Below are 25,382 nucleotides of genomic sequence, written 5' to 3' on the forward strand. Positions count from 1 at the left end.
GTTCGTAATTGAACTCTCTACAAGGTGGTTTCTTTGTAGCTGATCTCTATACAGGGTGACTAGCTTGTTTCTAGCTGATCACTGGATGACTTGTTTCTAGCTGATCTCTCTACACAGTGACTTGTTTCTAGCTGAACTCTCTATAGGGATTTCTGTTTACAATTGAACTCTCTACAGGATGGTTTCTTTGTAGCTGATCTCTCTACCGGGTGACTTGTTTCTAGCTGATCTCTCTACAGGATGACTTTTTTCTAGCTGATCTCGGTACAGGAACACTTTTGTCTAGCTGATCTCTCTACACGGTGACTTGTTTCTAGCTGAACTCTCTGTAGGATTTTCTGCTTGCAATTGAACTCTACAGGATGGTTTCTTTGTAGCTGATCTCTCTACAAGATGACTTGTTTCTAGCTGATCTCTCTACAGGGTGACTTGTTTCTAGCTGATCTCTGGATGACTTGTTTCTAGCTGATCTCTATACACAGTGACTTGTTTCTAGCTGAACTCTCTATAGGGTTATCTGTTTGTAACTGAACTTTCTACAGGATGGTTTCTTTGTGGCTGCTCTCTTTACGGGGTGATTTGTTTCTAGCTGATCTCTCTACAGGGTGAACTTGTTTCTGGCTGAACTCTCTACGGATGATTTGTTTGCAGCTGAACTCTCTATATGGTGGTTTCTTTGTAGCTGAACTCTCTACAATGTGATTTATTCTAGCTGATCTCTCTACAGTGTGATCTGTTCATAGCTGAACTTTCTACAGGGTGATTTGTTTGCAGCTGAACTCATTATATGTGACCGGATTTGCGAAAAAGTACCTTTTCCACACATTTGACATACCAGCAAACAAAATGATGTAACACTTGACTCGTTATACTGATTAACTTGCTCTTAGTATCACAATGTAGCCAGATACTGTAGCTACATTCATTGAAAATTTCAAGCAATTATTTGCCATGATTAAAACGTTATGAAGCTTTAAAGTTCAAAACATGGGTCACATTTTGTGTGTAAAAAAGGTACCTTTTCGCAAATCCAGTCACATATGATGGTATCTTTGTAGCTGAGCTCTGTACAAGGTAACTTCTTCTAGCTGATCTTTATATATAGGGTGAATTGTTTGTAGCTGAACTATCTGCAGGGTGATTTGTTTGTAGTTGAACTCTCTACAAGGTGATCCTTCTAGCTGATCTCTTCACAGGATGACTTTTTCTAGCTGAACTCTCTACAGGGTGATCTGTTCAAAGCTGCACTCTCTACAGGGTGATATGTTTGCAGCTGAACTCTCTACATGGTGGTTTCTTTGTAACTAAACTCTCTGTAAGGTGATGTCTTGTAGCTGATCTCTCTACTGGATGACTAATTGTTTCTAGCTTATCTCTCTATAGAGTTATAACTTTTTCTATAGAGTTATAACATGTTTGTATAGCTGAACTCTTTACAGAGTGGTTTTTTGATTGGTTGCTGAACTCTCCAGCTACACAGTGACTTGTTTGTACTACAGAGTGACTTGTTTATAGCTGAACTATCTACAGAGTGACTTACTTGTAGCTGAACATTGCATAAAGTAACTTGTTTGTAGCTGATCTAGATGAACTCTCTACTGGGTAGCTTTTTTGTAGCTGAACCCTTTATGCAGTGAATTGTTTGTAGCTGAATTCTCTACAGAGTGACTTGTTGTCTCTACAAGGTGACTTGTTTATAGCTGAATTCTCTTCAGTGGGACTTGTAATGTTCTGTATCTCTACAGCAACATATTTGTAGCTGAACTCTCTACAGGGTGACTTGCTTGTAGCTGAATCACCTATACGATTAACCGTTTGTAGCTGATCTCCCTACAGAATAACTTGCAATGTCATATAGTTCTATAATGGAATTAAGTTATAAACGTAGTTGAATGCTCTATTAGGGTGACTGTTCTATTAGAGTATCTCGATCTCGCATATGCTACACGTAGTTGGCTTTGGTATCAGAACTTAGTAGTTTGTAATCCGATTCTTCTGTACTATTGCAAGGACTTTCTATGAAAATTATTTCAGCTACACACCGATTTTCAGCTCACTGCTCTAAGCGGTTTGCCTGGTAGGCGTGAAAACTAATAGTTTTTTTACAGCTACACACCAATTTTCAGCTCATTCCTTCAAGCGGTTTACCCTGTGGGCGTGACAGACCTTCGACCATATTATACGCAAATAATCAGTCATAACTCCGTGAATGTTCATCGGATTCCTACCAAACGCGGTACTGAGATCCGCCTTAATGAGCCCTTTAAGTGTGCCAAATTTCAGCCCGATTGGAGCACGCATTCGTGTTTTATGTCGGATTTTGCGAAGTGTGCGAAAAGAAGAAGTAGAAGAAAAAAAACCAAGAAAAAAACCCCTAACTTTGGCCGCTTGTATCTCGGAATGGCCGGAGCGATTTCCTTCAAATTTGGAATGTGGACTCCCCTACCTAGCCGGCAAGTCTGTAGCAACTTTGGTTTAAATCGGATAAGAATTCACGGAGCTACAAAGGTGTGAAAATCGCGTTTACTTTCTTCCTGTAAATATACTCACGGTGTGGCGCGCCGGCTACTTGGGCCGCACGACACACTACCGTGTGTCTTGATATGCATGGTAATTACTTTCAGGACGCTTGTTATTGTACTGATCTGTAATCTTACCTAGATTGTACATCAGTATTACTTTCCTTCCTTGTACGTGAAAGAGCAATTTGCAATGGATCATGCTATTTACAGCATGACACATCACTGCAAGTATTGCTTCTTTTAACATCTAATTGAGTTACCAGTGATCACTGAAATAATATGAAGGCACTGCAGTATGCTGTGTATTTGCTGCTAATATATGTAGTAGTTGTAATATGGGCACGAGTTATTTGCCTGAAATATATACACGAGCACGAGGGCGCAGCCCGAGTGCGAGTGTGTATATTTCAGGCAAATCACAAGTGCCCATGTTACAACTAATGTACTCCACTTGGGTGACTCACCTACAAGTCGAGGGGTCTGACACGAAGACCTTAGATTCAATATTAGCTAGATTCAAGCTAAGATTTGGGATTTTGAACAGGATTTGGAAGGATTTGATGTATTTCAAATCTTTTGAAATACCACACAATTCACATAAAATCTTTAATTTTACATGCTGATTAATAACTACCTGTACAATTTTAACACAATTACATCCTATAATAGTCTTAAAGCTATTACAACTGATCAGTTTATAATATGCACAATCAACCAGTGCTAAACATAGTACAAAAGTTACTTTACATGGGTCTCGAGTCATTGCTGCATCCTTCACAGAACCATTGCTCTTTCATGTCATCCAACACTTGCATGTTTTGGAGGCATGCTACATGATACCACTCTCTGCACCTGTTGTACTGAACCATTTTTTCTCCTGTATAAGGACATCTGCAAGTACAATAGACATCAATTATTATAAGCTTTGAATTTTTCCTCTTTGTTCTTGCCACTGGAAATAGTGATATTTCGTTATGCTCAATGCATGCTATAAGGTGGTCTCTCATCTTTTGCTGATCATAAACAACAGTAGATGGATCCTGTCCATGTGCCAAGCTAGAAATATATGCACAGGCAAACAGTCCACAATCAAATATTCCAGATTGTGTATTTACCTTGGAAACTTCTACGGTCAATAAATCCTGGTTGGTATAAAGTAATTTAGCCAAAATAATTTGAGTGGCTGTACTACTGTACTAATGCTTGCATTCAATGAATCATATACAGTGATATCAACATCATTCTTCAAAATCGAAACAACAATCCAGTGGTTATTATTGATATGCAAAATTTGCAGTGATCCTTTAGGTAGTGGCCTGAATGTGGCTGACTGGAACAACACAGTATTCTGCAATCCTCCAAATTGAGGAAATTTATTCTTCACCAAATGCTGAACAGCATTCACATGCAAATCATTCAACCATTGTCCTTTGATGAGTATTTCTCTTTCAGCTAAGGTTAACTTGTACTTCCCAATATGCACCCAATATTTTGTCTTGGAGCAAATTTCTGGATATTCAATTTCTTCACGTATTACTACAGCATCTTCGATGCTACCTTCCTTCTTGAATGCTTGTGTAGCTAATACACTATCATTGGTAACTGATGCAAATGGTTGCTTTAGTCTGACCCTAAACAATCGGTCAGCTGAAATTCTTTCGGTTTCTTGAAATAACCAAATTGCTGTGGTCTTCCTGATTAAGACGTCCTGTCCCTTAACATTGACTTTAATAAATGGTATATATACATAATTGTGTTGGTCACTCAACAGCTTGGGATTAAATTCTGGGTCCCCAATCTTTTGCTTATAGATAGATATCGTGTTAGATGGTAATTTGGCGACTCGTAATGCCTTGTGTAACTTTGTCAGTACTTTCTTGCTTTCTTCTGTTATTACACCATTGCTGAAAGCATTGGTAACATCATCTTCAACTTCCGCTGATGAACCTAAATATGATACCTGTATAGTAAATTGTTTCAAGGACTCATCATCAGGGATGTCATGATCATCATTGCTGTCTTCGACATCATCATCATCATTGTACTCGTTATCATAACTACTCATATCAGGCAATATATAATCTTTTTCCCATAGTGATCCCACTTTCATTAATTTCTCCATACCCAGAATTTCTATTGTATTTCTGGCCTTGGTTTTAGCATGATCTATAGCATTGGCTATGTCAGCATCCCTAATAGCAGATAGTGGCTTATTTGATTCAAGATTCTTCCCTTCTTTTGCACAATGCTGATCAAGGCTAGGAAATACAACTTCCTTCAAAGTTACTTGCAACGTTAGTTGAATGTTTATTCTGTGCAATCTATGCAGCAGCCCAAGTATGCTGAAATTAATGACAGAAGAAAATACTGTACTCATGCTTCTCACGATGTGAAAAGTTTTCTCACATGTTTGAGATCCAAGTACCCATGGTACAAAACAATTCCAATTGCTATGGAAATGATCCCTGATCAACATGATGTATACTATCATAGCATGAGCATTTAACTCAACACACATGTAGCAATTGTGTGTAATAAAATTTGACCTTAGCGTAAACTGTGGATGCAACAGTATCCACTGCCTCCAGTAGTGAATAAAAAAAAATGGCATACCAAATTTTTCTACCCTAGCAATAGGATTTATCAAGATAGCTATCAGTGATGTTTTGAATTAATTCAATGTAGCATTTAGTAGCAGCTGCACCAGTAATTCTGTCTAATAGATGGGCTGCATAGATTATGTGCATGACTGCATCAAAATTTTGTCGATCTTTGTGGTTTATATCTCTTTCTCGTAAAAAGTGCTCTTCCTTGCCAAGTTTTGTACGTAGGGTTACAAGGTGATATGCCCCTGCTTCACAATTTGGTCCCATCTTTAGTGTTACATTAGGATTCAGTAGCCGTGATTTCAGCTTTACTGCTAAATGTACAGTATCCTGCACAAACAATACTGGCTTCTGCACAATGCAAAACCACTTATTCCATGACTTAGGGAATGCAGCACAGGGCGAATAATTTGGCTGGTTTCCATGCAATGGATCTTGTGCAGGTGTTAGTAGCAATGTTGACACCCTCATGGCTTTCATCAGCCTAGAGTCACTATCACCACCAAAGCTTATCACTGAAATTCCCCGTTTGCTGCATATATAACTCCATCTTTGCAGGACGTGCTTGGCAGTGAATTTGTTATCAGTGCCTAAGCAAGCCAAAATAAATGGTGGTATGTTGCACCCTAGTGGCTGGGCCATGTAAATATAAGCATATTTAGAGATAGAGCCATTCTCAAACATACTGTTTATTGCAGCAAATGACGTGGCCAAAAAAGAATCTACAATTGGTAGACCATCTTGGTCAATAGATAAAACAAACCCAACACATCTATCGGTTTCAGGATCGTATTCTACTCTTCCAACCACTCTAGTGGCATCTTCTGCAATGCAGCAGCAGCTTTCTTTGCATCTCTCTTACGATTTTCCACAATGGTTTTCAAGTGTTCTTACCAAATTTTACATTCTTCCACTGGTAACAGAACTTTTTCTGATATACACTCTATGGTGTCGTCATAGTAATTACTAAAATATCCTTTTAGCATTTTTGATGGTGGCTGCTGCAACTTCTTAAGTGCAGCACTGTCTGTTACATCTACAAAAATAGACTTGTAATGGCCAAAACATTGGGTAGAGCTGTTGCAAGTTTGACATGAAGTAGAGCCCCAAGGACGCTCAGGATCAGGCACTGGATAAGGTAGTTATGTAATTAAGGGACCACCTTGGTACCACCTTAGTGGTCTGCCTGCTTGGCAGCAAGGATGAAGGCAAGATTCCTTGTAGCAACAAACCAAATAAAAAAAATGTATTGAGATGGAAGTTCGTGTATAAAGTGAACATTTCTCACATCCCAAACTTTCTGAAATTCTGAAAAGAGTTCTGGGTCATCTTTGCATAATTGATCCTTCTGCTTCTTCGATCCCTTGAGAAAAACTAACAGTTTATCTCGATCCTCTAGCTCCTGAGCTGCGTCGATACCACAGTACAGTTTAATGGCTGTGCTACCACAAGGACAACCATCGACTCGATCAATGTAAACATCAATGGCATTGCTCAAGTTCGCCTTAAGCTTCTGCAAATTGATTTCCCCAGTGTTCAGGTCTATACAAGGGCCATTCAATGTAGACGGAATAAAGAGATTTGCATGGCCTAATGACAAACAACCATTTTGTAGTTCCACTCTGTTTAAGTAACTTGATCCACTGCTACGGGTGGTTACGAGCGTAGCAACCTTCTGCTGCATAATATGATGCTTTGTTCAATAAATTAAAATTGGACTTCAACATGGCTTGGACCTTCGTCACCAGCCCCATCCACCCTTATACAGTCTACTTCCTTAAGTTTGTTTGTCTCTGTATTAATAAATACAGATTGAAGTTCTGGAATGATACACAACATGTTTAAATCAGCTGCATGCTGTGAAGGGTTCTTCTGATGAAGTTCAGGAGCCTTAACTACACCTATGCACATCTCCATTGTAGTTTTAGTTTCACTGAAATTGTACGAAGTAGTTTGAATTGTAGAAGGATGTTTATTGACGTAATCTGTTTGTGTAGTAAGAATTTCTTTGTTTGCAACTACTGGGCTAGCATACTGCTTGTTTGAGGTGAGGGTGTCTAATCGGAATCCAGAGGCATCATCACGATTGAGGTTTAGAATGTTTCTTCCATCAGCATACTGCACATCATTGAAACCTTTATACAGGGCAGCTGACCGGTGTGAATCTGGATATTGTACTTTAAATTGAATCCTTTCCGTGCCCTTCTTGTTTTAATCATTGCCAAACCTTGATATCTGGATGCCGATCTCCGCCTTTTATTTCATGGAATGCAAAGCTGGACAACAGTGCCATATGAAAAATGGCGATTGTACACCTTTTCAAGGTGCTGTTGAATTTTCTGATAAGTAACTTTCTTTCCTACTGTACTTTAACATTTCCATCAAATGTAAGTATCCCTGTCCTTCTCCATTGATCTGCTCCTACACTACCAGCTGAAACAAAACCCTCAATCGTTTTACCAATGGCAGGGCATTCCTGCTGTATCTTGCTAATACATTTCGAAACTTTGCGAGTAGGAAACCTCTCTTCTGCAATCATTCTCACCTTCAATCTTTGAGCATGCGATTTTATTGCTGCCCTTTGCTTTTGTACTATCAACTTTCCCTTTTCACTAGTTATACTATTCAAACCAACCAGCTCCTCGGGACTCACATCTGCCTCAGAATCTGTTACAATCTCTCCATTGACAGCCCTTGCTATTCTTTCACTTTCATATGCATCAAATGCAGCATTATGGTAGGCATCCCGGGATTGTAGAAGCAATGTGATCTTAGAGCTTTCAAGATCTAAATTATTATCATGTAAAGCTTTGTTTAAAGTAGCTGCCAAAGCCTCCTCATTTACATTGGGACAGCTCTCCACAATGTTGAACCAATTAAAGTGGCACTTACTCACAATTTGCTTAAACTCTTCCAATTCAAGAATACCTTCTCAGGAGGTCTGTCAAACTCTTCAATCTCTGAAAGGGAGCACAGAGAACTTTCAGAATCTGAAGATATTGCAGTATCATCAGGAGAAATTCCAAATGTTGCTAACAAAGCTTCATCTTGAGTTTTAGCAAGATCATCAATTGCTTCTCTAATGGCACAAACAGAATTAATGCATGTTTCTACTTGTTGAGCCTTCTCGATCAGTCATATTCTCAAAACCATACTGTTTGCGAGCTTGAGTGGGTGTAACTCCAGATGCTTTAAACACTGCATAGCGAATGCATTGCCTTTCATGATCAGACTGCGCAATTCCTAGCAACTTTTGAACAGTTGATTTATCAATACACTCTGTGGCAGCTTGTGAACATTTTAGTAATGAATTTATCATTACTGACAATTTATCGTAATCTAAAGATTGCTGGTGTTCCACTAATAGAGTGAATGCTGTACCACTATTAGGCTGACCAACTCTAATGGATGCTAAGGGTAGCTGTAAAAGCATTCTCTTTGCTTTTTCCGAATCATATTTTGTGTTAGGTGAAACTAATTGGTAAGCTTTACGCAGTGTAATAAATCCCTCTTTTAGTATCGTGTTTGCAACCTTCAGTAACTCAGAACATTTGCTACATGGTTGGTGATGTGTGCAACTGCAGAATTCAGACCTTGCTAAAGCATAATCCCCGAGAGACAGGCTGGAGTAACAACAGACTGAGACACCACTGCAAATATCTTTCATACGTTGATCACTATATTTAGACTCATCAACGTAAGTGGAAACCATCTTCTCTAAATCTTGTGATGGACCAGGCAAAGGATCACTACAAACTAACATAGACTGTAGTTCTCTACCTTGATAAAAATGTGTGTAGTAATAGAGCCAACACAAATGCATATTATATAGTATGAAATTCAATGGTCCAAATTTTTAATGTATAAAAGTGTGTGATCAAGTTAGGTAACATAAACTGTGTGCTTAATTGAATTAAATTAATTTTATATTACATGTAGTTATTTCAAAGTTCATAACACATGCATGTACACCATACATAGTACAGTTGAATAGTAGCAAAAAAGCCTAACATGGATTAACAATAAGGAATCACAACAATTATATTTAAATGCACATATAAAATACACATAATAACTAATGTTCCTCACTCTCATCACTCATTTCACAATCAGTAGATGATAAAACAATCTAATCCAAAACAGCCAAGTTGTAAAAAAAGTGTGCGGCCCTCAAAAAGGCTATGGTGAAAAAAGATGTGAAATCCAAGGTGGCAGCCAAGAAATGGCTGTGATGGTAGGTTAATGGTAAAAATTTTAATAATGATAATTCAGGTGAATTTTGTGCCAAGACCAAGCGGCACAAAAATTCACCTGAATTGTCGTTATTAAAATTTTTACCATTAACCTACCATCACAGCCATTTCTTGGCTGCCACCTTGGATTTCATATCTTTTTTCACTATAGCCTTTTTGAGGGCCGCACACTTTTTTTACAACTTGGCTGTTTTGGATTAGATTTCATTTCTTTTTGTATTTGTATACCCCAAAGCCGGCCTATGGCCGGCTTAGGGACTTTTTTAACCTATCTTTTTTTTACCACAGGAAGAAGAAAAGATGAAGTAGACGTACTTTAAATATTTTATCAGTAAATGTACAAATTATATATATAATACATATATCGATTACAGAAATCTCCATGGTGGTTTCTTTGTAACTGAACACTCTACAAGGTGACTTATTCTAGATGCTCTCTCTACAGGGTGAATTGTTTGTAGCTGAATGATCTACAAGGTAACTTCTTCTTGACTAGCTGATCTCTCTACAGGGAGATTTGTTTGTAGCTGAACTCTCTACATGATGGTTTCTTTGTAGCTGAACTCTCTACAAGGTAACTTCTTCTAGCTAATCTCTCTACAGGGAGATTTGTTTGTAGCTGAACTCTCTACATGATGGTTTCTTTGTAGCTGAACTCTCTGCAAGGTAATTTCTTCTATTGATCTCTCCACAGGGCGATTTGTTTGTAGCTGAACTCTCTACATGGTGGTTTCTTTGTAGCTGAACTCTACAAGGTGATTTCTTCTAGCTGAACTATCTCTTTCCATAGTTGCATGAACTCCCTACAAGGTAACTTCTTCTAGCTGATCTCTCTACAGGGTGACTTGTGTGTAGCTGATCTCTATACAGGTTTCTTGTTTCTAGCTGATCTCTTGAATTCTCTTCAGGGTGACTGCTCTATTAGGATGACTACTCTATTAGAGTATCTCGATCTCGCACTTGCTGCACCAAGTTGGATTTCGTGTTATAACTCCGTGGCTTTAAGTCTGATTCTTCTACACCATTGATGAGCCTTTCTAAGATGATTACTCAACGATTTTCAAAGCATTACCTCAAGCGATTTATCTGGTAGGCGTGGCAAGCAGTCGTTTTTTTATTAGCTAATCTCGATTGCGTAATTGTTACACACTATTGGTTTTTTTGTTGTATCTTCTTGTTTTTTAGCTCGATTTATTTCAAACCACAAAAGGTTTGAGGTTTAATAGTTAACCTATTCACCCACCGATTTTCAGCTTCTTCCCATACGCGGTTTACTCTGTAGGCGTGACAACATATTGGTGTTATTTTTCGTGAATAATCGCTCATAACTCTTTGCATGTTTATTATATTCCAGCCAAAGTTGGTACCGAGATGCACCTTTATATCCCCCTTCTGTGTGCCAAATTTCAAGGCAATCGGATGTGGCGTTCGCGTTTTATAGCAGTTTTTGTAAGTGTGCGACAAGAGGAAGATAAATAAGAAGAAAAAAAAAGAAGAAACTGAGCCAATTTTGAATTCGCATATCTCGGGAACGCGCGAAGCGATTTCGCTCAAATTGGAATGTGGAGTGCTGCAGTTGGAGGGCATATCCACAGCAAAAATCGTCTTGTTTCATCAAGGAAGCACAGAGCTACGGAGGTGCGAAAAGTGCGTTTTCTTTCTTCCTGTCAATATACCCACGGGTGTTACGCGCCGGCTTCTTGGGCCGCACGACACACTACCGTGTGACGGGGGGCAGGATAGTATAGCAACAGATTCGTGAACTGGAAGGACGCGATAGGCTCGTTATACACGGATACAACTCAGAGAGCTCAACACTAAGTAATGACCTGTCAAACTTCCAATTACAGCCCACTATTACATCATATATCACGTGTATTATTGTTAAGTGTATGCGTAATGTCAACAATCTTCGACATCCTCCGGGGGGGCATGGATACGTTCTACCCACTCTGTTATATGTTCTCTGGCTCGTTGAGCTGCAGCATGCTGGGGACGATTACTAGTAGGTTGATCACATGAGTCTTGAGTCACCACCTCATCACGAATGCTTTCAGCATCACCCTTGTCAGTCACTTCAAGTGGGTACAATTTTGTTACAGGTCTGTTTGTAGTTCCATTTCCTGTACATATGTTTGCTGAACGAACTCTTCCATCATTGCCCATGTTTAAACTCTCAATTATTGCCATCTTCCAGTTTGTCCGTGGGCAGTCATCATGGACCAGCACGACATCGCCAACCTTGACTTGCTGTCCTCCTCTGTTAGAAGGGTGATGAAACTATCTCAAGGATGTTAGGTACTCATGACGCCATCTTTTGGCAAAATGTTGCAGCAAAATGGATTGTACCTTAGCATCTTGCCTGATCTTACTAGCATCACGGTAGGTCGGATCCTGCAAGCCTTCAGTAGTTGCTTGCTCATGGGGTAGCCTGGTGAGTCTTCGCCCATACAAGAGGTGTGCTGGTGTCAACGGTTGTGGATCAGCTGGATCATCAGAAATGTAGGTCAATGGGCGATCATTCAAAATTGTCTCGACTTCAACAACAATAGTTTCCAGTGTCACAAGGTTGATGCGTGCTCTTCCCAGCGTCTTCTTCACAGCCATCTTGGTGAGCCCAATCAATCTTTCCCAATACCCACCAAACCAGGGTGCCTTCTTTGGGATAAACTTCCAAGTGATACCTTCCCGGCCAAGAGTTGTCCTGATCTCCTCTGAGGAGAGTAATTCTGTTAATTCTTTAGCAGCTGATGTGTAGGTGGTGGCATTGTCAGACATCATCACTTGTGGTAGCGATCGTCTGGCAGCAAAACGTCGAAAAGCAAGTAGAAATGTGGCTGTCGAAAGGTCTGCTACCACCTCAAGGTGCACTGCTCTAGATGTGGCACAAGTAAATAAACAAATATACACCTTCTGCTCTTCTCCACAGTCCTGTTTGACATAGAGGGCACCAGTGAAGTCCACGCCGGTGATTGTAAAAGGTGGCACATCTTGTACTCGGACCTTTGGGAGTGGTGCTGTCTCTGGAGCAGTGTAGGGTCAGCCACCATGTCTTCTGCAGACTGTGCAACGACGGAGTAGTTTCTTCACACACTGTCGTCCTGAAGGGATCCAAAATGATTGCCGAAGTGCTGTCAGGGTTGCTCCAACACCTGCATGGGAAAGAACAACATGCATATTGTTAACAATAAGTGTGGTTAGGTGATGGTTTGAGGGCAGCAGGTATGGAAACCTGGCCAGCTCACTGAGTGGAGCATTGTGAATCCGTCTCCCACACCGCAGGAGGCCCTTGTCATCCACAAACAACCGAAGTTGTCTGACAAGTGGGGGCTTCTTAACTGCAGGACGGTCACTCTTGGATCTGGCACTGGCCATCTCCTTAGGGTACACAAGTTCCTGGCAAGCTTGAACCCATCTGATTTGAGCAGAGCTGAGTTCTGCGGCTGTTAGTGGGCCGCCTAGCTTGGGCCTGGATTTGTGCAAATTGTTGATGTATCTGTATGTATATGCGGTAACTGCCAGAAGCCTATTCAATGTACTGTAGTTAGAGACATTGATGACTGTGTGGAGACCGCTGACTACATGGATAGCTGGCTGTGGAGTAAATTCCTCAGCTATGGCTGCAGCTGCATGTAATTCTATGATAGGCTCTGGCTGCCATTGGGGCCAAGCAGTGGATGTGGTTAACCAAGATGGGCCTTTCCACCACAGGTTGTTGGGTGAGCTGAGGAGCTGGAAGCTGATGCCACGTGTCAACAGGTCAGCCGGGTTGTCTATTGTAGGGAAATAGTTCCAGGTTGCTTCAGGGACTGCTCCCTTAATCTCCAGGACTCGGCGTCTCACAAAGAGTGGCAGATCCTTGGTGCTCTTCAGCCAGTATAGGACAATTTGGCTATCTCCCCAACAGTAGGTAGGGGTGTCCTGTTGCTGTAGAGCATCAAGGATGAACCTTGCAACTCTGGAGGCAACAACGGCAGCCATCAGTTCCAGCTTGGGCAATGTCAGGCTCTTCAAGGGGGCAACACGATTCTTGGCCATTACTAGGGTTGCATGGTCACCACTGGTAAGAAAGGCTACTGCACCATATGCCTTGGTGCTGGCATCTGCAAACACGTGTAGCTGGGTGCCTTCTCTGACGAAGCCCTGCTGAAAGTAACGCCGGGCTATTGTTAATCCGGATAACTGTTGGATGTCCCTAATTATGGTGGTCCACTCTTTTTGGAGGCTAGTATCTAAGGGTTCGTCCCAGTCAACATGAAGCTGCCACAACATCTGCATGAAAAGTTTGGCTGGTACAGACACAGGACTGGCAATACCTAGAGGGTCAAACAACTTAGATGTGTCTTTCAGTACCTCTCTCTTAGTGATTAATTGTCGATTCATGGTGATATTCACTCTTGGCATCAGGGACAGTTGGTCAGTTTTGGTGTTCCACTGCAAACCCAAAATGTTTGCTAGATGGGAGTTGCTGGCTACGCCATCTTCCTGTGCCTTCTTGTTGAGGGACACACAGTTGGATGTCCATGCCCTGAGGTTGAATCCTGCACTGGACATCAATGACCTCGCTTCCTCGAGGTACTGTATGGCCTGTTGCTCTGTCTCACAACCTGAAACAACGTTGTCTACATACAGATTAGCTTGTATGTTGCATGATAGTGGTGTACTGTGTTGCTGCAGATGATAGTGTAATGTTGCAAACAACATAAAGGGTGAGCTTACCGCACCAAATAGGACTCGCCTAAATCGATATACCACAAATTCACTGTTCGGGTTAAGGGGTTCTGACAGCCATAGAAAGCGGGTAAAGTTTCTATCTGCCTCCTTCAGTGTAACGTGCAAGAACGCTTTCTCTATGTCAGTTGACAAACCATAACAATGAGTCCTAAAGCGCAGGATAATGGCACAAAGGTCTACTAGAAATGGAGGGCCAGGCATTAGGCAGTCATTGACACTTGGGTGGTCACTCGACTGGCGGCAGCTGCAGTCATAGACTATCCTAATCGGAGTAGTGGCCGAGTCCTTCTTTACTGGGTGGTGTGGAATGTAATGGGCAGCATCGCCCTTGTTACACTCAGTAACAGGTTCAATAAAGCCTCTGGCCAATTGCTCAGAAAGGATTTTGTCGTATGACTGCAGCAGCCCAGGAGACTTGACAAGTCGATAAGCCAATGACTGAGTACGTTTCTGGCACACTTCAAAGTTGTTTGGCAGAGAGGGGTGCTCCGCTTTCCAAGGGAAGCCAGCACAGTAAGTACCATCACTCTGTCTGGATATGTGAGAGTTACAGTACGATTGCAAAAATTGCTTACCCGAGTTAGTAGATGTTGTTACAGTGTCCTCAACTTGCCAGAATCTCATCAGGTTGTGTTCCTCCTGATCATGTCCTGCAGCAACATGTAGGGTACTGATACTAGCACTAGGTGGTCTAGGGAGCAGAGCTGGTCCAGATAGCAGATATCCCAGTTTTGAACTCATTGCAGTTGGACCGGTTCCTCGTACAATATGGTCCCCTACCAGCTCCCAGTAGTAATCTGCACCTATAAGCAGTGATATTTCAAAATTTTCTGCTGCTGTAACTGGGTGCGCTAGTGGTAGTCCCTGTAGGTGTGGTAACTGCAAGACGTTTGTGTCAAGGGGGTTGGAGATGGGGGTAGCGATTGTGGGTACCACAAGTGCTGAGAGTTGCACTAATTCTCCAGTTGTAGTTCGAATCTGGAACAGGACTGCATCCATCTGTTTGTATAATGGTCTGTCAGCTCCAAACGATGACAAACTAATGTGCTCAGACTTGTGCGGCGTCAATGCAAGCTCACTCACCAGCTTCTCTGTAAGGAAGGATCGTTGTGATCCTTCATCAAACAACACATTGGCTTCACTCTGTGAGCCAGCTCCTACAACAGTGGCAATCGCTGTCTTTAGTAGGCAGGTAGAATTTCTAGCAGGAGCTAGAGTGGTGAGAGATGCATTGCTAGTGGTGTTTGCTGGTGGCTGTGCTAGAGACTCCGGCTGAAGGGCTGTGTTCTCTGTGGTAGAAACTGTGTTACTGGCCGAGTTGCTGGGCTTATCACTGCAAATACTGGTGTGGTGCTTGCTTCCACATTTTCGGCAACGATTCTTGGAGTTGCATTGTGATACACGGTGGTGTGCAAGGCAGTTGAAGCATAATTGCTGCTGTTTTATTATCTCCATACGTGCTGGCACATCCTTATGCGTTTCACATGTCATAGCAGTGTGGTTGCCCTTGCAGTACACACAACTCAGTTTGCTGATAGCCTCTCTTCTAGTGTGTGGTTTACGGGTAGCCGAAGTGTAAAAGGAAGCTGTAGGGGGAAACTGATTATGACTGGGAAGAAAAGTTTGTTGGCCTGCTTCAAAAATCCTAATTTCATTGCTGATGGCAGTCTGGAGCTCTTTTATTGTCCACTCGGTGTTTGTATGGTTTCTGGCCATATTTCGTTTGGTTTCTTCGGGTAACTTTGACAGCATTGTTTGTACTAGGAGGGTGTCAAGTGCCTCTGGTGTTTTGCCTAGTGATTCTAAACAACGGATATGGCTCCCTACAGTGTCATGGAATAGCCTAAGGCTTGTCAACTTGTTGGATGGTTTGGGGAGGTCTAATAAAGTTTGTATGTGACTGGTAATAATTCGGTGTGGCTGCCCATACCTCTCCTTCAAAAGGTCAACAGAATGTTTATAGTTTAAGTTAGTCAGTGGGAGTCCCGCTATGACCATAGCGGCTTCGCCTTTTAACTGGGCTCTCAAGTAACTAAGCTTTTGAACATTAGAAAGGGTGGGGTTAGTATGGATGGCTGCCTCAAAGCAGTCCCAGAATGGATGCCACTCTAGTGGTTCTCCATTGAAGGCTGGAATTTCTAGTTTGGGAAGGCGGACAGCAAAATGTCGGTCAAAGTTGGGCTCTGTGGATTCATGCGGCAAGGAGGAGGGTTGTGCTTGACTGCTAGACTGGCTAATATTACTGGAATCAACCGCCGGCTGATGTACACTATGATTACTAGTAATACTCACGTGATCCGCATGACTGGTCTGAGTGTCAGAGTCCTGCTCGGCTTGAGGGTTCTCCGAACTGTTACTAGTGGTAGAAGAGTTGCTAGGGGGCGAAGCGTTGGTCTCCACGCCTGTCTGCGGGTTAACTGCGGGCGAATGTAGAGGCGAAGTCGTCGCCAAGGTGTGGGAAAATAGTGCGATTTTCGCCGACAGGGATGCTTGCAGATCAGCCGATTCAAACACTGCTTCTTCTAGCTTCTCTTCATCGTCGGTAGCGTCAATTATCTTTGCGTCCAGTTCTTCAAATAATTGAGCTTTCAGTTGTAGCTGCTTCACAAGGTCCGCCAGGAGGACAGCATCGGGAGGAGAGAGCTTTGAGTTAGTGTCTAATTCTTGGGCTTGAGAAAGCCTGGCCAATATCTCTTCTGTACCGGTGATGAGTTTGGACACGTGTCCCTTGTGGCCACGACGCGAGCAAATCAGCTTCTTGAGATCCATCCAGTTTTCTTTAGTCACAGCACCAGAAATGACGGGGGGCAGGATAGTATAGCAACAGATTCGTGAACTGGAAGGACGCGATAGGCTCGTTATACACGGATACAACTCAGAGAGCTCAACACTAAGTAATGACCTGTCAAACTTCCAATTACAGCCCACTATTACATCATATATCACGTGTATTATTGTTAAGTGTATGCGTAATGTCAACAATCTTCGACACCGTGTGTCTTGATTACACTAGTAGAGTCGGCACAATCTGAATCTGGCAATGCTTTTAGCTCTTTCTCTTTTTCATCATCTTCTGAACTCTCTGATAAATTTGCTGGGTGCTTTCGTTTGAGTGGTCTAAAAAGAAGTTGGGAAGTGTGTTTAGTTAGTTGAGAACTATGACCAGAAGAAAATGATGTCGAAGTACTTTTGTCGGACTGATTTTGTCCATCTGTCTCTTTTCTTTTCTTATACCACTTTGATTGCTGCTCTTTGCGCTGTAATGATTTTAGTTCCACTTGCTCTTGATAGCATTGAGTTTTGAGAATTGTTATTTCATGTGTTATCTCATCACAAAGTTGGTACTGGCATGAATTCGTCGCCTGCTCTCTTCTTATTTCTTTAAAGCCTATCTGTTTGTCTATATCTTTCAAACAGTCTTCAAGATGAAGCATCCTCTGGGTCCTAACATATGCTGGTGTGGTCGTTCGCTTAACCTGCTTGATTGCACTACTAGACTCATGGAACTTTTGATCGGCTCTTCCCTTTCTTATAATTATACCCATCATCATTAACTTTGGCACGTGCAAGCTTTAGCAGTTCCTCTCTGTCATCCAGCAGCTTAGGATTTGCCACCACTAATTCTTCAGAAGCTAAATTAATTGATTGTTGATACAAACTCAGGGGTTTAGAAGGGTTACGGCCATAGAAATGGGACTTGCTACGTAAAAATTGGTCTGTAGAGACATCACTACAAATCCTGGCACTACCATCATCCTATATAATTATATAATACATTGATTTAGTAAATAGTTGTACACATACGTAACTACATCATTTACCTGATTAGATGGCTTCACTAAATGAAGTCCGTCCTTTGACAAAGATAAAGTCAACTGCGATGATTTTACTGATGGTGCAACTCCTTTTTCAGGCTATGTTGATGACAAATATTAACATAATTTATCACGTTTGATATAAAATATAAAATTTACCTGGGACTTAGATGATTGGGTGCCTTCCTTGTTGGCAGACTATATTTACGAAAAATTTATGGCCGATGAAATTTGCTATAGTTAGCTATAAGTCTTTACCTGAGAAACATCAGCATTATGTGAAGTATTAGTATGGGGAGTTACCTACAAAATATATCACCAACAGTTATATACCACAAATAACCTAGTACCTCTTATTATGGACTCTTGTTATACATTATGCAGTATTTGCAGCTATAGTGTGGCTACACATAATAGCTATCCATGAAATAAATTTTTTTACCTCTAGTATTTGCAAAATACTGTGGTCTGCAATTTCATCACTAGGGTTAACATCAACAAACTCCCCTTCCCATTCCTCACCCTTTATTTGTAGGAAGAAATGATCTGGCTTTGCCGCCTTGTTTAGCTGGTCCTGAAAAGTTGTGATGAACGCCTTCAATATCTCGTCATTATCGCAATTTTGTGCTGTACTAGTAAAACACAGGCTCCTCTTCCTACCCTTAAAGAAAATCAGCACTTTCTTAGCCGTTTCTGCGTCGACCACATCGGTATCACCTCTGCTATCTTCCATTGGTAACTAAGCACATATTTCATATATGCGACTAGTAACCTGGTATACACCTATAGCTAGTAAAATTATATATAGCCAGTGCGATTTTATTATAACTACTACGAAAATCAGTCAGTGAATTGGACAAGTGTCAATTGCCCCAGGGTTGGGGACAAGAAGCAATGTCAAATCCTCACCTGGGGTGTGGGGACGTCTGGGGGTGGGGCATGAAATTGACAAGTGCATAACACCAATGGCCAAATCAATTAAACGCTACACCCAGTGTCTGTGGGACATCGCCACATGACTATTGAATGCAACATGTTCAATATAAACTAACCTGTGACCTTCTTCATTCAGTAAAACAATGAACTATCTTTTTCCCCAAGTCCATGATCTATGCTTTGGCTCAATTTACAAAAACCAAAACCCACTATCGATCCTGTGAAGCGTCACTATATTAAAGGAGAGGAGATCACACAGTTTCATCAAAGAAATCAAATGATTTCTGAGAATGCTTGGAATGCATTAATGAGAATAGGAGGTCGCTCGTTAGTGCATTCCTGAGCACTGCTATTATACCACTTATACACCGTCTCTTCCCTTTGAAGTGAGGTGTGAAAGTGGTATATATGTATAAAATACTACGCAGAGAATTGAATACAATAAGCATGGTTTTCCTTCCTTTCCCTCCATTCCCAGCATTTGTTGGCCTTTTCTAAAATGCAGTTACAACTCATATGACTGATTTGGTCCAGTTTTGAAGTATCAACTGATTAACATGAGTACTTGCTGCCACAAAATTTAATGCACATGACAGTCAGAGCCTGCAGCTGCCAAGAGCAGTGCCACTATAAGTATATGTTAAAGCATAGCCGCGAGTGCTATACGAAAAATAAAGTACGAGACCAATCGCCGAGTACTTTATTTTTCATATAGCACGAGCAAGGCTATGCTTTAAATTAGAGTTGCACCGATATGCATATTTTCACTTTTACCGATACCGATTTTTCACTCATTCCTGTAGCCGATATGCCGATATTTACCGATATTCTTCTATTCTGTAGGTCAGGGGAGAAAGAGCAAAAATTATCTGAAGTTTATGTGCGTGTATAACATTAGTTGAAATAATTTAATTACTTGCGTGGGCGGCCGATTCTACAATGTTTGCTACCAGTGTCCCACTAACCCCTTACATGGAAATGAAAGCCAAGTAGTTATAAAACACCTAAGTCAGCTTCTCAAACGGAGTTTTGGTGGGATTCTAGACCCTTTCCAAATAGTGATTGGTTGATTGCGTGGGCGGCCGATAAATATACACAGTCTATTATAGCCTTGCAGCCGCACTATTCACAGATAAACAAGCCTAAATAATTATAAACAGGTACAGCAAATAAATGTTTACCACTTACCACTGCATTCACTGCTTTCTTTTAATACTGTCACGTGTTTATTACTGTCGTTAATGATTGATTGTGGGTTTAGGTTATCGGCAAATAATTTCCTCTTTGTAGCCGATACCGATACTTGCAAAATCACCTTATATCGGCTGTTACCGATTATTCAACCGATTATCGGTGCAACTCTACTTTAAATGATTTATGGAACTTTCTAGTCGTGTAGCTTCATACACTAGGACGCGTAATTAACAAGCGTTGCACGAACTATTAGCAGCCTGAACGCACACAAACTAGTTTAACAAAGTAACTCACGCGTATTTCACCATAGTTTGGCATAGTAGACGTTCATTGCGTCTTTTGGCAGGTTTTGCTCGCAACCCACAATCGATTCTATTGCGAGTCACATAGTGAAGTATTTCCGTGATATCTCCAGGACTTGTCCGTTTACATTAACAAACGTAACAGCAACGTTACCTTCTCCCACCCATCATTGAAGCATTTAGGTATGTCTATAAAAGCAATCCAGTGGTGGAACTCGTATAGGCTGGGGTGATTGATCACTCAGCGCGGCGAGGCTATCAGCCTTCACCGGCTTGGGTGATTAGTCGTACTGGCGCGAGCCCCGTAGGCTATTAGCCTACACTAAGGCACGTGGGCAACTGTGCTTTATTGCCCACAAAGAGTGCTTTATTGCACAGCAAAGAGTGCTTTATTGAACGAATAAAGCACTCTTTGCGGTGCAATAAAGCACTGTTTGTGGTAGATGAAGCAGTTGGCCAGCTGAGAGTGTACTTTATGAAATTTAAAGTACACTTTTCCTTTGATCTCGCCCACGCAAAGTTCTATAACTACCTATATGTACAGACAGGAGGTAAAAGGTATAGTTAGGGACATGTACAGATACACTAGACAGTAGACACTGAACCCATAAGAGATGCAATATGCAGCATGTCCCTGTGGCAGATGGAACAATTTAAAATTATTTTGTTTATCAAATGCCCGGATAGCTATAGCAAAGAATACACAATGGCTGAAGAGATTAATGTAGCAAAGGATTTATAGCTATGCACACATGTACCCGGTGAGCTGCATCATAATTATGAAATCAAAGAAACAACAACTGCTATGACTACCAAATGTTTGGACCATCATTTATCGTCATTCTAAACAAAATTAGGTGACCAGTGTGGTATCAGAAGTACTGGAAAGGACTTGAGAGAATCCCTTGGAATAACACACAAAAAATGTGATGCTCTTCATTCAGATGGTGAGAAGTCTCAGATCCTTTCCAGACTAACAGCATAGACAGACTATGCATCCAACCTTATCACATCACTATGCGTAAGAGTTGGCTTTTCTTGTCTTGGCTGGTAGAGCAGTTTGAATTCGAAAATTCGTGTTTCGTTTTCTAATTTTTGAAAGAAAGCAACCCTGTGCCGGGAACCCGTTGAATCATTTGCTTATTACTGTACATACTTTTAAACTACAATAACTCTAGAAAATATCTAGCTAAGTAGAAAGTTTTATCCGGTCCATTGTGTGGAGCACAAAATTTAAAAAATATATTTTGCATCTTGCATTACCAACTTTGTCTGTAGAAGAGACATGACGTTATGATAAGAAAAAAGGAAAATGATGTATTGCAAACATATGGGAATGCAAATTTAAGGCAACATGGTGCAGCAGTGAAAAGACTGCTGCTGTTGAATAGCATCAAAAAAAGTCAGCAATTCAGCTATTAATATATGATTTAACATCAGAAAATCAGGAAAATATTGGTGTTATCATCTGGCAGTCGGGCATAGAGTTGGTCTATTGGTGTTGTCATATTGGTGTGGCCCTAGGGCATACATATCAGCCAAAGCCCGAATGCCCGTGGTACAGCTAATATGTGACACTTATTAGGCTGATAGCCTGTACAGGGCGATCAATCACCCAAGCTAATACTAAAATTTTCGATTATAGGTCAGCAGCTAAGTACGTTCGGTTATGATAAACGGACATATCCTATAGATTTAACGGAGAATTTACGTTACGCGAGTTTAATGTTTTAATCAGTACTATTGAATCGTTTATGGAAAAACTACGCAGTTCACTAAAGGCCTAGACAGGTAAGCTAGCTTTTAGAGTGGTTACTCCGTGCAGAGTGGTAGCTCCGTGGTGGGGGCGTGTAAATATTAGTTTAGAAACACTGTTAATTAATTCCAGTTAGGCCACTTCAACTAAATCTTTTGTTTCTCGGGCCCGACCGACCCTGTATTTTTCAGCATAAATAATTATGTTAATCACGTGATCACCTTGCAAAGAGTGATAACGCCACGAAGGAGTTGCAAATTTATCTTTAAGCTCTCAAAAAGTAAAAATCTCAACATATAGCTGCCTACTCACAAGTGATACAGCGACCATAATGTAGCTTAGCCACCGTTTGACTCGCAATATCACTCTTCAGCTAGCAAAATAGCCTATTTTTATTTTTATTCTACCGACCTACCGACTTTTATTTGGCTGAATTTCGCCCGAGAAACAAAAGATTTAGTTGAAGTGGCCTTATGTATGCTTGCTGCATGGCGCCTGGTTTTTAGAAGTAGCACAAAATCAACTTGTTTTGAACACAAAACTCTATACATGAATACTAAAGTTGCACTATCAAATTTCACCTAAATCTTGATCATGAGTGCACTGCTTGTGACAAATAAATGTCCTTTAGTTGATGGTCTCTACTATTACCAGTATAGTTTTATGTAGGAAATCATCCAGATACAATTATTGTAATCAAAATTGATGCCTGAAACTGGACACTAGGAAGTTCACAAGAAAAAGTTGACAGATTTCTTGGAACATTGAGATGTCATACCATGCAGGGAAATTGTCATTTTCTGATACTTGTAAAATGTTAATTCTGCCTGAGTGCTGCCTTGTTTGGCTATAAGTTATGCACCTTGTGCCTTTATGTTATTATTATAGTGCACAACAAACAAAACTGATTATTGCTGCAGATAATTTTAGAAAATGGTGCTGTGATTGCAGATAAGTTGAAATACTCTAATAAAGCAGTCGAGCATTATGAACAGACAGAACAGCCAGTTACTTGGTGAGAAAAATTCTATAGCACTACAGATTATACTGTGGCTAAGAAAATCCGATAAACTTTGAGCTTTATTTGATCTTGTATGGATGGCATGCTATTAGCTATGACAAGATGTCCTATGAACATACAGTCCATACAAAACATCTAAACATTTATGACCATGTTACTTACTTACCACAAACTCAGTAAAATCTCCAGCAAAAACTTAATTGAATGCACATACTGTGTAGTGGTCTACTGGTGGATGAATTATATGAGGTCAAGTTGAGTATGCATGCGTAATTTCTTATAAAAATCATGTGATTGGCTAGGGTCTCGTTTCCTTACGGTCCAAGACCCGGAATTCTGATTTACGGTCCAAGACCCGGAATTCTGATTTTTAGTTTGATTTTACTTTTACTCGCAAATGCTTTACCCTTACTTACTGTCCACCGTGACACTGTTGGCTACTCATCCTAGAGAAGAATGTCGCATACTAGTGGGTGTTAATTAGAACTCTCATTTGTGATTGACCCCAAGATGTCAAAAAAGAGAACTAGAAACCTCACATCTGGATTTTCGTGTGTAACCTGTGACGACGACGTTGAAGAACATGGAGTAGAGTGCCAATGGTGTTATCGCTGGGTGCATCCTAATTGTGCTGGTATTACTAGTGGTGAGTACTCTGTACTAACTTCATCATCTGCAAAAATAATGTTCTTTTGTACATTGCATTACTCTAAAGTCCCTTTTGTGTTGAGGGTACAAGATGTAACAATTAATTACCAACAGAAAGTTGATGAAAGAATTAAATTATTAGAAGATAGGCTATCAAATATACCTGACAACATAACTGAACAACTTAGTCGCTGCTGTACACTTATTCAGTCCTCTATAAACAAGCAAGAGACGAATTGCCAAAGTATTCCAGATACATCTAACGAAGTATCTACCAATGACATATCAACAGCAGTAGTTTCATGAGAAGGAGAAAGAGAAAAGATGCACGAATCTGATCATACACAATCTGCCTGAGTCTGATGCTAAATCAGGGCAAGATAGGAAGCAACATGATGTCTCAAAAGTAACCGAAGTTTTTAATAAACACCTTGGGTTATCAGCTAAAGTCACCAATTCCTACAGGCTTGGTAAGAAGAGTGATAAAGCTAGGTTATTAAAAGTATCAGTTGGTAGCAAGCATTAATGAGCAAAGATTCTAAGTAAATGTATCCAGTTGCGTAAAATAGCATCACCATCTTACTTGAAAAATGTGTTTGTTACACCAGATTTGACTAGAAAAGAGCAGGAAGCTAACCAAGCTTTGAGAGCTAAACTAGCTGACATAGGTGGAGAAGTGAAGAATAGTCCTTCCTATGGAAACCCTGTTAATATTACCTTTTTGAAGTTGTTGGATGATTTTAATTTAAATCAACTAGTTATGGAGCCAACTTGTGGCAACTATGTTTTAGATTTATTGATTACATCCCAACCATCTGATATATCCATCGTTCCAGGAATGTCTGATCATGAGGCTATTACTTCAAAACTTGTCATCGGCAACAAACGCCCAATTACAGTAAAGCAAAAGATATATGTATATCATAAGGCTAATTTAGACAAAATAAAAGTAAGGATACAAAGTTTTCATGATGTTTTTCAAAGCAATGATCCCTTTGAACGACCTGTTGAAGAAAATTGGATCCTATTCAAACATAGACACAATTGATGAACTTATTCCAACTAAACGTATCAAAAATCATCAAAACCTTCCCTGGGTAAACAAAGACATTAGACATAAAATTAAAAAGAGGAGGAAGTTGTATGATCATGCTAAATCAACTGGAAATCCTAGTTCATGGGCACAGTACAAACAGATCAAGAATGACATCATTGCTAAACTGAGATCAGCACATGATGCTTACTGCAGTCATCTATTCGATTCAAGTAACCATAAGAGATTCTAGTCATACATCAAAAAACTTTGGCGTAACCATTCCAATATTACTAGTACCCTCTATGTCTATGATAAAATTTTAACTTCATCAAGTGATAAAGCAAATGCACTTAACCAACAGTTTTTATCTGTTTTACTCAGGAAAATTCTGACATTCCTACCCTACCATCAAATCAATATCCCGATACAGACAACATCGATTTTACTAGCAATGGTATCAAATGTATTTTAGAAAACTTGGATTCAACCAAATCATCTGATCCTGACAGTATTCCCACCCATATTCTGAAATTATGTGCTACTGAAATTTCCCCTATAC

At 40.6% G+C, this 25,382-nt stretch overlaps 1 long non-coding RNA gene across 1 annotated transcript in view; it reads right to left on the reverse strand.

Moving 5' to 3' along the window:
• Positions 1 to 20,227, reverse strand: part of LOC136261792 (uncharacterized) — an 85,074-nt gene extending 64,847 nt beyond the window's left edge. The window contains exon 1 of the long non-coding RNA XR_010704019.1: positions 20,055 to 20,227. This is a non-coding gene — a long non-coding RNA (uncharacterized lncRNA). The remainder of the gene's footprint in view (positions 1 to 20,054) is intronic.
• Positions 20,228 to 25,382: the final 5,155 nt, after the last annotated feature.

The sequence above is a fragment of the Dysidea avara genome, chromosome 1, assembly GCF_963678975.1.
Source record: "Dysidea avara chromosome 1, odDysAvar1.4, whole genome shotgun sequence".
Taxonomy (NCBI): Eukaryota; Metazoa; Porifera; class Demospongiae; order Dictyoceratida; family Dysideidae; genus Dysidea; species Dysidea avara.